Genomic DNA, 10,715 nt, shown 5'->3' on the forward strand with positions numbered 1-10,715 from the left:
CCGTTTTTGAATTATCTTCAGCAAAATTTTACTTGCATGTGATATTAATGATGCTGTCTGATAATTTCCACAATCTGTTGGATCACCTTTCTTCGGAATGGACACAAATACGGATCTAGTCGGTTGGCCAGGAAACTGTCTTCCCAAGTAGTTTAATAGCAGCATAAGTGTTCGGCTGCTAACCAAAACATTGGCAGTTCGAATCCACCAGCTGCTCCTTGGAAACCCTATGAGGCAGTTCTACTCTGTCCTACAGTGTAGCTATGAGCGGGAATGGACTTGACAGCAATGGGTTTGGTTTTTTGGTTATATTAGATCAAAGTCTCCTAATCTTGAGGTTCCTCTCCTGTAATGCACCCTCAATGTGTATGCAGGCAACACCTGGCCTTCATCATATTACCTCCAGGGAATCTAGGCTCAGATAACCACAGCCACAATGCAGAAAGCTGGGGCAATCTTAGAGCCTAACTCACTTGCTTTCCTTCTCCCAGAGATTATAGTTCTATGCTGCTTATTGTCCAATATGTGAATACACTTCTTTTATATATTTTGGAACAGTTCTTCAGTGGTTTATTTCACATTAAATTTGGTTAAAATGAGTCAAACATGGCTGAAAGCTTCTATTGCCTTTTTCTTAAAATAAACTCTTGTTTTAGACTTAGAATTAATGTGAAGATAGTAGAGAGTGTTTCCATATAGTCCACACCAAGTTTTCCTCACTATTTACATCTAACATTACTATAGTACATTTTTCACAATTAATGAATCAATACTGATAAAGTCCATATTCATTCAGATTTCTTCATTTTCCCTAATATTTTGTTTCCTTATTATTATTAGTGCTGTTTCTATATTTTGATACAAGTCCTTTCTCAGATATATGTTTTGTAAATATTTTCACCCAGTCTGTAGCTTGTCTTTTCATTCTCTTAACAGCTTTTTTTCCATAGCAGAAGTGTTTTTCTTAATAAAGTCCAACTTATCAATTTTTTTCCATGGATCTTACTATTGGTGTTCTGCTGGATGCACAGGTGTGCTATCATCTCTCTCACCATCTCCCTAGCTACTAATGAACATAATAGCAACTAATGGATACAAGGTATAGTATATGCCTTAGGAGGAGATGATTGTCCTCTGAGGAAACCCATAACTCTCTTAAGCTATTTTCGTGGGGTAAAGGGGGGAGGAATGCTCCTGGTGCTAGTAAATCTAGAACAGCCATCAGGAATTGGTCACCCACCTTAACCAGACACAATGAATAATGTCCATTGCATGCAGGGGACGTTCCACTTTTATTACCCCTTTTACTCTGTATTACCCCTTTCTCCTACCTGCTCTCTGTACATGCTGTTGGCACATAGACATGGCTGTCTTAGTATATTAACCCCAGGAGAGAGCGGTTCCAGAATTCTTCACCCATGGTGCAAGTGGACGTGCATGAATGCGATACAACATCACACCCTAACTTCAGATAGCCTTGGCTGATCAGGATATTTGCTGTTCTACTCAGCTCTGTTCTGTTCATTCTGTGAATAAGTGCATGTTGACCATGCCATTAGAACAGTGTCTGATCTGTGCTCTGCTCCAAACAGTCTTCACTGTTTGTATTGCATGTTTTATTTAAAAACTCAACACCAAATCCAAGACTGTATAAATTTTCTCCTACATTTCCATCATGAAGATTTACAGTTTTGGATTTTACATTTAAGTCTATGAATAATTTTGAAATATTTTTTGTTGTGTAAAGTATAAGGTCTATGTTTTGATTATTTATTTATTTTGCATAGGGATGTATAAGTTTTCCAGTGCCATTTGTTGCACAGACTCTCCTTTCTCCATTAGCTTCCTTTCACTCCTTTGTCAAAGATCAGTTGACTATACTTGTAAACTCAGTTGTCTGGTTAGTCCAAGAAAAGTTACTATCAGTTTGTCTAGCTTTCTTTTTTTTTTAAGATTGGAGTGACAACTTCCAAGTTCTTTACATGTTAGAGCTGAAACTAGAAGTCTCTATTGACTTTTAACTACATCTCAGTTTTTTAAAAGTGATTTTAATAAGTTCTTAATATCTATATTTATTTTTATCTTGAAAGCAAATATTAGATATGTGGAGCAGAGATTAGGAAGAACCACATCAGTTCCTCTTCCCCCAGTTCTCCCAGGGTGACATTTTGAGGGTAGATGTCAGGTGTGTACTGCAGAAACATAATCCCACAATTTTTAATCTGGGAGTCTGTGTTAAAATTGCTGCAGAGCTGCCCTTCTCCCCTCCTAAGAAACAGAAAAACCTAATCTTCCAATGTAATAAAATTCTCATTTGAAAGAGAAGGGGAAAGTCTCTCATTTCTCATCCTTTGGAATGTAAATACATGACTCCAGGAGAGAAATAAGACAAGTGTCTCTGTTTTACAACTCCTGGAATGTCTTCAGAAATTGTCAAAAGACATTTTATATGTTTACAGCATGTCAATTTCCTTGCACAAATGTCTCAGATTGCCAGTTATTTTTGTTCAGAAAGCTTTGACCAGACAGAAACATGAAAGCAACCATATTGCTTCCTGACAGACGGGTCTAGATATGACCATGGGAATCTTAATTTATCACGACATACTTCAAATTAGTATTGTTCTACTATATATAAAATATAGGAATCTTAAGAGTATATTTCCATTTATTCTCTCATTTGTGATATTCTTATCATATATAATACATCTACATATGTTATAAACCCCAACAGTTAAAATTTTGGCTTTAAAGAACCATTTGTCTTTAAAAAAGAAAATATAAATAATATTTATTCATATACTTACTGTTTCTGATGCTGTAGGTTTGTTCTTTCAAGGTTTGGGTTTCTATCTGGTGTCATTTCCCTCTGTCCTGCAAAACTTCCTTTAGTATACTTTGTATATACTGCATGTTTCCTAGCAATGCATTTGTCCTAGTAGTGAATTCTGTTTTCATTTATCTAAAAATGACTTTATTTCTCCTCCATTTTTGAGGAAGAGTTTACTGAAAATAGAAGTCTAGGTTAGCATTTTTCTTTTCTTTCGACACTTTAAAGATGCTATTCCATGGTCTTCTGTCATCTGTTATTTTTTGTGGGAAGTCAGCTATCACTTGTTATGTTCCTCTCTATTAATGGGTTATTTCTCTCTGCTGTTTGTCTATGCTGTTTTCTCTTTATCTTTGGAAACTTAAATATGAAGTTCCTTGATATATATATATTATTTTAATAAACTTAGTTTTTAGAACAGTTATGTAATTACAGAAAAATTGTGAATATAATACGGAAAGTTCTTATAAACTATATGCCCAGTTTCCTCTATTATTAACCTCTTAAACATTGGTTATAATTAATGACTAAATATTGTCACATTATTATTAACTAAAGTTCATACTTTATTCATATTTCTTTAGTTTTTACCTAATAGCCTTTATGTGTTCCAGGATTCCACACACGATACAACATTGAATTTATTTGTCATGTCCTCATAGGTTCCTCTTTGCTATGATAGCTTAGAACTTCCTTGATAGTTTTTAGTTGTACTAGTCAGATATTTTGTAGAAGGTCCCTCTAGTTGGATTTGTCTAATGCTTTGTTCATAATTAGAACAGAATGTGGTATTTTTGGAGCAATACCACAGAAGTAAAGTGCCAGTTTCATTTTATCAGGATAATGTACTCGTTTCCTAGGGCTGCAATAAAATAATAGCACAAACTGGATAGCTTCTAAGAACAGAAATGTATTGTCTCATAGTTCTGCGGGCTAGGAGTTCCAATTCAGAAGATCAGCAGGGCCATGCTTTCTCTGTCTACTCCAGGGAAAGATTCTCCCTTGTCTCTTCCAGCTTCTCGTAGTCCCAGGCATTTCTTGTGTTCCTTGGCTTGTAGATGCATTTCACAGGGCTGTCTCTTCAAAAGACACTGTTTTCATTTTCATAACTGTCTGTTGAAAAGAAGTTTTAAATTTTGATAACATCCAATTTATCCAATTTTCTTATAGGTAAATTGTGCTTTTGTTGTTGTATCTAAAAATTTTTTGCGTAACCTAGTGTCATAAAGAATTTCTGTTGTGATTTCTTCTTGAAATTTCATAGTTTTAGGATTTACATTTATATTTATAGTCCAATTTGAATTAATTTTTGTACATGGTACAAGATATGTATCACAACACCAATACCCTCCTCCACAAAAAAAAAAAGCCTCAATTTTCTTTTTTTTCATAGAAATAACCTAATTATTCATTTGACATGTATTTACTTCATGAATTTATATTTTTTTAGTTTGGATTACTCCAAAAGCAGAACTTGAAGTAAGGACTTGAGTGTAGGTGTTTTTTTGGAGATTTAATCCCAGGAAGAAGGTGTGATGGAAATAAGTGAATGATTTAAGAGAGAAAGAAAATCCTGTACAGGTGCATCATATATTTCACATTTGTGAACTACATAGGTTCAATTCCATCAGGACCTTCTGAGAATTCTTTAAAATGGCTCCCCAAATCAACTGCCTGATATATGAAAGGCTAGAACATTTATCCATCTGCTTCTATCTTTCATTGGTTGAGGCAAAAATAGACATAGTGGTATAGGAGTAGGCACTTGGGAAGAAAAGCATTAAGACACTAAATGCATGAATTATATTACATATGTTGCTAAATGCATGAATTGGGAGAATGTCAACAACATGTGAGTTCTGACTCACTAGAACTGCCTACAGCAGCTGAGGCTAATATGACAGATAAGCTAACGAGATACACTGCATAACACAACTAAAGGCAAGAAAATGCAAGACCATGTTAATTGTCTTTTTTACCCACTAGTTTCTGTAAGCTACACAAGACATGCAACTGTCTAGTTTATTCACAATATTACACTGAAATTTTAGCCTAGAGTCTAATACATAATAGTCACGCCATAGATATTTCTTGGAAGGAATGAAAGAAGGAAGAAAGGGAAGGATGGAAGGAAGAAGGAAGGGGAGAAGAAATAGCACAAATCAAATTTCCCTATAAAGGTATACTTGAGTCATACAATGTTGGAGGAGTGGCACCAGTGGGTACAAGGATTACAAAACTGTAAATCATGGTAGAGAGAAAAGAGAGTGTAGAAAAATCTCTATTAAAAAAACCCATTGCTGTCAAGTCAATTTCAACTCATAGTGACCCAACAGGACAAAGTAGAACTGCCCCATAGTGTTTCCAAGGCTGTACTCTTTGCAAAAGCAGATTGCTACGTTTTTCTCCCATGGAGCAGCTGATGTGTTTGAGCTGCTGACCTCTTGGTTATCAGCCAAGTATTTTACCACAGAGCCACCAGGTTTCCTTCCTTTTCATTACTAAATTTTTATTTTTATTTTTTTTAAAATTTGATATATGTTTTCACTAATTATGGCATGCTGATTCATAGACCTATTTGGAATTTTTTACATAAGTTATGGATTTTGAGATATATGATCTGGTAATACAAGCCACCAATAAGGAGATTGGCACTGTGGCACCACCAATATGTGGTATGACAATATACCAATAAGAACTAAACAGATAGTTTATTGTGAGTGCCTTTCCATTAGGTTACATAGGGAACCTTCAGTTTTCCAAATATGACAGAAAAAAGCCAAAACAGGGCTTCGGAGCTATCACACAGGAAAGCCAGAATCATGCTTGTAAGCCTTATCACACAGAAATAAAGGAAAAAAGGGCAAAAGTTTACAAAACTAACACATCCAGGAAGCAACACCTAGTAGAATGCTCAACCTACACAACAATGAGGCTCCAACTCTGGTCTGCCATTTCAAAAGGGACCCACCTTGATGCTAAAAGCATTAGAACAGGAAGAGCATACTACCTACCAGGTCCAGGGGCATAAAAAGTGGCTGGTACATGGTTACACTAATATTAATGAAAGGGTTAAAATATAAATTAGGACTCCCAAACTGAAAGTCATCTACTTTCTAGTTTTGATTCAAGGTTACTTTGGAAGTTTAATTGCTATGATTTCAATACCAATTAGCAGTATCTTTCATAATGAAAATATGTATAATTTCTGGCCTTTCTTCTGGCAGTTTCTAGAGCTGAGATCACTTGGACAAAGATCAAAAGCATTTGTTCTTTTACTTCAGGAAGCTCATAGAAATCCTGTCTGACAGCTGTGAGATATTCTATTGCTTTGACAAGCAATGTGATAGTACCCTTACAGCCCTTGAGAATGCAAATTTCAAGCCAGAATTCAACCCTTGCAGCAACTGAAAGTACACAAGATAAACAGTGTGACGTATTCTCAAAGGAGGGCTGTCATATGTATTTATTTTCTTTGTTTACATGCACTTCATGTTTTGATAGATTGATGATTGAAAGTTTCAATGAAGAAGACTGACATAATCTGAAATGAAGATTTGAATGGAAAGAAGATGCTATTATTATGTCTAAATTAGATTTAATTTTGCAGTACTTCAGTGAGAGAATACTTTGTAAGAGTTTTGCATTTAATAGTTTTACTGTGCATTCTGAGTACTCATTTAGAAAAGATACTGCACTTTCTTTTGGGAGACGCCTGCAATTAAATAGAGCCCTGGTGGTGTAGTGGCTAAGAGCTTGGCTGCTAATCAAAAGGTCAGCAGTTTGAATTCACCAGCTGCTCCTTGGAAGCTCTATGGGGCAGTTCTACTCTGTCCTATAGGGTTGCTATGAGTCAGACTCAACTTGATGGCAATGTTTTTTTTTTTTTTTGTAACTAAATATCAAACAGAAAAGCAGAGCAAGTATTACATTTAGATTTTTACATTGTAGAGTTTCTCAAATTTCTTTGAGCATTTTGCAAATGAAAAGAAATATAAATAATATTACTATAATCCCTTTGATAAGTTTTTGTAGCATAATAATGAAATTAGTCACAAAGAAGAGTCAAAATAAGAATTAGACTTTAATAGACTACTGTTAATATGGAGGAGCCCTGGTGGCACAGTGGTTAAAGAGCTTGGCTGTTAACCAAACCATCAGCAGTTCAAATCCAATAACTGCCCCTTAGAAAACCTAGGAGCAGTTCTCCTCTGTCCTATATGGTTGCTGTGGATCAGAATTGACCAGACGGCAATAAGTTGTTTTTTTTTTTTTTTTTTGGTTAGTATAGATATTCCAGGTAGTCCTAATATAAAAGAGAAAATGAAGAGAAAATGTGCATTATATTACATAGATTGTTGTTAGGTGCTGTCAAGTCAGTTCCAACTCTTAGCTACCCTATGTACGACAGAACGAAACACTGCCTGGTCCTGCATCATCCTCACGATCGTTGTTATGCTTGAGCATATAATTGCAGCCACTGTGTCAATTCATCTCATCGAGGGTCTTCCTCTTTTTACCCTGATCCTCTAGCTAACAAGCATGATGTCCTCCAGGGACTGGTCCCTCCTGATAACATGTCCAAAGTACTTGAGATGAAGTTGTACCATCCTCGCTTACAAGGAGTACTCTGGAGGTACTTCTTCCAAGACAGACTTACTTATTCTTTTGGCAGTCAATAGTATATTCAATATTCTTCACCAACACACCATAATTCCAAGGCATCAATTCCTCTTCGGTCTTCCTTATTCACTGTCCAACTTTCCCATGCATATGAGGTGATTGAAAATACCATGGCTTGGATCAGGTGTATATTGGTCCTCAAAATGACATCTTTGCTTTTCAACACTTTGAAGAGGTCTTTTGAAGCAGATTTGCCCAATGCAATATATTGTTTGATTTGTTGACTGCTGCATCCGTGTGTGTTGATTGTGGATCCAAGTACAATGAAATCCTTGACAAAGTCAATCTTTTCTCCATTTATCATAATGTTGCTTATTGGTCCAATTGTGAGGATTTTTGTTTTCTTTGTGTTAAGGTGTAATTCATTCTGAAGGCTATATAGTCTTTGATCTTCATCAGTAAGTGCTTCAAATCCTTTTCAATTTCAGCAAGCAAGGTTGTACTATCTGCATATCGTGGGTTGTTAGTGAGTCTTTCTCTAAACCTGATGCCCCGTTCTTCTTCATATAGTCCAGCTTCTTTGCTCAGATACAGTTTGAATAAGTATGGTGAAAGGATACAATCCTGACATACACTTTTCCTGATTTTAAACCACACAGTATCCCCTTGTTCTGTTTGAGGGACTGCCTCTTGGTCTATGTACAGGTTTCACAAGAACACAATTAAGTGTTCTGGAATTCGCATTCTTCACAATGTTATACATAATTTCTCATGATCCACACAGTCGAATGCCTTTGCTAGTCAATAAAACACAGGGAAACATCTTTCTGGTATTCTCTGTTTTCGACCAAGATCCATCTGACATCAGCAATTATATCCCTTGTTCCATGTCTTCTTCTGAATCCTGCTTGACTTTCTGGCAATTCCCTGTCCATGTACCGCTACAACCACTTTTGAATGATCTTCAGCAAAATTTTACTACAGTGTGATACTAATTATATTGTTTGATAATTTCCACATTCTTTTGGATCACCTTTCTTTAGAATGGGCACAAATACAGATCTCCTCCAGTTGGTTGGACAGGTAGTTTTCTTCCAAATTTCTTGGCGTAGACAAGTGATCACCTCTCATGCTGCATCCATTTGTTGAAACATCTCAATTGGTATTCCATCAGTTCCTGGAGCCTTGTTTTTCACCAGTGCCTTCAGTGCAGCTTGGATTTCTTCCTTCAGTACCATCAGCTCTTGATTATATGCTACCTCCTGAAATGGTCGAAGGTTGACCAATTCTTTTTGGTACAGTGACACAGTGTATTCTTTCCATCTTCTTTTGATTCTTCCTGCATAGTTCAATATTTTGTCCATAGAATCCTTCAATATTGCACCCAAGGCTTGAACTTTTTCTTCAGTTCTTTCAGCTTGAGAAATGCTGAGCATGTTTTTCTCTTTTGGTTTTCTAATTCCAGGTCTTTGCACATTTCATTATAGTACTTTACTTGGTGTTCTTAAGCTGCCCTTCGGAATCTTCTTTTCAGCTCTTCTATTGCATCATTTCTTCCATGCCCTTTAGCTACTCTGTGTTCAAGAGAAAGTTTCAGAATCTCTTCTGACATCCACTTTGGTCTTCATTTTCCTGTCTTTTTAATGACCTCTTGCTTTCTTCATGTATTATGTCCTTGATGTTCTCCTACAACTCATCTTGTCGTCAGTCATTAGTGTTCAATACATCAAGTTTATTCTTGAGATGGTCTCCAAATTCAGGTGAGATATACTCAAGGTTGTATTTTGGCTCTCTTGGGTTTGTTTTAATTTTCTTCAGATTCAACTTGAATTTACATATAAGTAATTGATGGTCTGTTCCACAGTCAGCCCCTGGCCTCGTTCTGATTGATGATATTGAGCTTTTCCATCATCTCTTTCCACAGATGTAGTCGACTCGATTCCATCTGGTGAGGTTCACCTGAATAGTTGCCATTTATATTTTTGAAAAAAAAGGTATTTGCACTGAAGAAGTCATTTGTCTTGCAAAATTCTATCATGCAATCGCTGGCATTGTTTCTGTCACTAAGGCCATATTTTCCAACTACTGATCCTTCTTTTTTGTTTCCAACTTTTGCATTCCAATCATCAGTAATTATCGATGCATCTTTATTGCATGTTTGATCATGTCCACACCGAAAAAATTGGCAAAAATCTTTAATTTCTTCATTTTTGGCATTAGCAGTTGGTGTGTAAATTTGGATAAAAATTGTATCAACTGGTCTTGTAGATGTATGGGATTATCCTATCATTGACAGTGTTGTACTTCAGGACAGATCTTGAAATGTTCTTTTTGATGATGAATGTGATGCCCTTCCTCTTCAATTTTTCATTTCTGGCATAGTAGACCATAAGACTGTCCAATTCAAAATGGCCAATAATAGTCCATTTCAGCTTATTAATGCCTAGGATATCAATCTTTATGTGTTCCATTTCATTTCTGATGACTTCCAATTTTCCTAGGTTCATACTTTGTACAATACACATTCTGATTATTAATGGATGTTTGCAGATGTTTCTTCTCATTTTGAGTCACGCACATTAGCAAATGAAAGCTTTATTACATCCACATCATTAAGGTCAACTGTACTTTGAGGAGGCAGCTCTTCCTCTGTCAAAATTTGAGTGTCTACCAACCTGAGGGGCTCATCTTCTGGCACTATATCAATGTTCTACTATTATTCATAATGTTCTCACTGGCCAGTATTTTCATAAGTAGACCACCAGGGGCTTCTTCCTATCTGTCTTAGTCGGGAAGCTCTGCTGAAACCTGGTATTTGAAATACCGATAGCATAGCTTCCAGCATCACAGCAACACGCAAGCTACCACAGTACAACAAACTGACAGATGAGTGGTAGATATTACATATGCAATTTATCAATTTATACCAATTTATCCAATTTATCCCTCTCAGGGGACATATGGGCAGATAATCAGGAAGCTGGGGACATTTAGCCCTAAATTCCATTGAATCACTCCTGCCAACAGAACCATTCCTCTACTCCCATCTGAAGAGATCACTCCATCTATGTCTGCTAAGCTATCCTCCACAGCAAAACCATTATCCCTTCCACCCCCCAGCTGATGAGATTAACCCAGCTGTGCCTGAAGAGTCTATGTCTGAGATAGCACTTGGGGCATTGCCAAGGGCATTGCGTGAGGTAGATGCCTTATAAGATATGTTCTCAGGACTCACCCGGCCACCCATATTTCCTTGTAGATC

This window comes from Trichechus manatus, unplaced genomic scaffold (assembly GCF_000243295.1).
Source record: "Trichechus manatus latirostris isolate Lorelei unplaced genomic scaffold, TriManLat1.0 scaffold00085, whole genome shotgun sequence".
NCBI classification, from domain to species: Eukaryota; Metazoa; Chordata; class Mammalia; order Sirenia; family Trichechidae; genus Trichechus; species Trichechus manatus.